We start from the raw sequence: 3,768 nt of genomic DNA, 5'->3' as shown, positions 1-3,768 counted from the left end.
CAATTGCACACTGACCAGATGAGCAACAAACACTACACATGCATCGCAGCAGCAGTGTGCGTTGCGGTTGGCTGTGAGTTCTGGAGTCTACTTGTGTTGTGGTTATTGCAAACATGATGCCTTGTATAAAGGTGTCAGTTTTTTACCAGTTTAAAGGGTAAAACCCTACTACTACTTCTAGAAACCCTGTTCACTGATAAGGGAAGGAAGGTACAAGTTGGCAGTTCTTATTTTAACTCTTCTGCATTCAATTTCAAACAAGGTGACCGGACTTACAAATTATTTCAACGTTTACAACAATAAAAACACATTGAGCACATCCAAGACATCTTTCAAGCTGTCAAATTTTCAGTAAATCCAATAATCATTCCCATCGCTTCACAGCAACTGATTTAAAAAAAGTAATATTGCTCAACTAGATTGTATCAATCACTGTTTAAGATGAAGGCACATGAACATTTGCGGGTCAACAACACTGACTGACTGAAGGTGCACGTAATATGATGAGAAATAAATTGAACGTGTTTTATCTTTCAAAAAATATTCATGGATACTTTGGCCTTTTTTCATACAAGCGTAACTCTACTACATTAATTCTATACTATAAACTAACCATAGATAGTCTACACCATTTAGTCTTGGCTAAGGTTCTATATATAGAGCACAACATGTGAATTGAAGATGTTTGTGCCACTGAATATTATTGAGTTCTGCATTAAAACGCTTTAGAACACTTGGACATGAAGGGATGGCACGTCCAGGGAGGCGCATTTGTCTAAATGTGTCCGAAGAGTCTCACTCACACACGCTCACACACGCACACACTCACACACGCACACACTCACACACGCACACACTCACACACGCACACACTCACACACGCACACACTCACACACGCACACACTCACACACGCACACACTCACACACGCACACACTCACACACTCACACACACTCACACACTCACACACACTCACACACGCACACACTCACACACGCACACACTCACACACGCACACACACGCACACACACACTCTCACACACGCACACACTCACACACGCACACACACTCACACACACTCACACACTCACACACACTCACACACTCACACACACACTCACACACGCACACACACGCACACGCACACACACGCACACACTCACACACGCACACACTCACACACGCACACACTCACACACTCACACTCACACACTCACACACACTCACACACGCACACACTCACACACGCACACACACTCACACACACTCACACACACTCACACACGCACACACACACTCTCACACACGCACACACTCACACACGCACACACACGCACTCACACACGCACACACTCACACACACTCACACACGCACACACTCACACACGCACACACTCACACACACTCACACACACACTCTCACACACTCACACACGCACACACTCACACACGCACACACGCACACACACACACTCACACACGCACACACTCACACACGCACACACTCACACACACTCACACACGCACACACGCACACACTCACACACGCACACACTCACACACGCACACACACACACTCACACACTCACACACGCACACACGCACACTCACACACTCACACTCGCACACACGCACACACGCACACTCACACACTCACACACGCACACACGCACACACACGCACACTCACACACGCACACACACGCATACACACGCACACACTCACACACACACGCACACACACGCACACACACACTCACACACTCGCACACACACTCACACACTCGCACACACGCACACACACACGCACACACACACGCACACACACGCACACACACACGCACACACACGCACACACACACGCACACACACGCACACACACGCACACACACTCACACACACACGCACACACACACGCGCACACACACGCACACACACACTCACACACTCGCACACACACTCACACACTCGCACACACACGCACACACACACGCACACACTCACACACACACGCACACACACGCACACACACACGCACACACACGCACACACACTCACACACTCACACACTCGCACACACTCACACGCGCACACTCTACCCCAGCAACATTGCCGATTGAGCGCAACACGCGGAGTGGGTCGCGGTGCAACGGAGCGCGACCCGCCAGGAGGGGGCGCCCCAATTTCTCACTCTCTTGGCCATCGTTGATTCAGTGAACGATGTCAAACGTCCCGAATCATAACCTCGTGGTTTCGCAACCAGGTGGCAGCGGTGGCTCCGCTGCTGCGCGTGGCTGGCTGTATCCCCGTGACGCGGAGGCACCAGCAGCAGCAGCGAGGGTTGGTGGACCACACACGGATGCTGTGAAACTCCCTTCCCTTGGGCGTCGCGGGATGATCCCTAACACCCTGGGCTTGCCAGGAGAGGGCAGTACAACAGATTAGGACTCCCACCGATTCCGTCTGTATTGCATAGAATAGTCTCCCCCTCACACGCACGGGTTTTCTCCAGGTGCTATACCGGCTTCCTTAACCACATGTAAACACTTGTTCATTGGCCGACACCACCTTAGTATATCGAGCACCGCAGAGCTTGGGAAATTGTTGCAGCCTGTGGCTCACCGCGTGGTTCCTCCTCGCGCCTCCTGGGGGGGGGGGGGGTCTCTTAGTGGCATCCCCTTCGTAGAATGAGTTCCAGAACGTGAGAAATTTGGCCTAAAAACACGTTTTGCCCTAAAACATTCTGCTAGAGGCGTTAGCTGCCAAGCCTTTGTTCAAATCCTTTCACACGAAAGCAGTCTCAAAGACCCTGGGTCCTAGACAACTCGGATGGATCCCTTGGCATTAACACAAATGAAGCACAGAACATCTTGCAGTCGTGGTCGTACAACCTGCGAGAGGCAGGTTCATTTGCAGCTCGCCAGACATTCTTGCAGAGTTGTGGAAATCACCTGGCCATGCGAGAAGCGCTTACACGCAATATTCACTCACGCTGCTGGTCTGAAGGGAGCTACGTCTGCACAAAACACAACGCCCTGTGCTGTACCCTGACAAAGGAAGCCCTCCACGTGGTGGCTATGGCCAATTCCAGTGGCTTTTTAGGAGCCAGTGTCTGTGGCTCCACAGGGGAGTTATGAGTATCAAGTCCAACCCTGTCTATCCTGATTCGTGTGTCCTTGCGAATTACAGATGTGGACACGACATAACAAATATCATCATTGTGGAGGAACGAAGTAATAAAGGAAGCAGGCAAACCGGCTCCTTTCCCACATCCGTTCCTCCATGTAAGCCGGACGAGACACTGCATGTCGAAACCAGGCCCTGGAATTGCTTGTGTTCGACTGACGTTGAATTATGTGATCCCAGAAGGCCGAGTGGCTGAGATGTGTAAAAACACTTGCTTTTTCAAGTCGAAGGACAGACATGGGACCTCCTTTGCCAGTATCAAAATGTATTTCCAGAAAGGGTAAAACCTATATTATTATATTTTGATACTGGGCAGGGAGGTCCCATCATGTAGCTGCTAACCCCGAGCTCTCAATGTCCTGATGGTGGCATTGCCTTTGTGTTGTTCGCCTTTTGGCGTCCTCTGGTCTATCACCATTTGAGACTAGGCTCTAAAGAAAGGTGTCTCTGGTGTGGGCCAATCAGTTTCAAAGACAATGCAGATACTTTCAGAGCATGTTAATTGTTTGCATCTTCACCACAAGTATCTCTAGTGAATGCAGACATGATTCCTTGCAAAAGGTTTCAGTTTGGTGTTTTAA

The sequence above is a fragment of the Lampetra planeri genome, chromosome 19, assembly GCF_965212315.1.
Source record: "Lampetra planeri chromosome 19, kcLamPlan1.2.h2, whole genome shotgun sequence".
NCBI classification, from domain to species: Eukaryota; Metazoa; Chordata; class Hyperoartia; order Petromyzontiformes; family Petromyzontidae; genus Lampetra; species Lampetra planeri.
Note: the sequence above shows the minus strand (reverse complement) of the source record.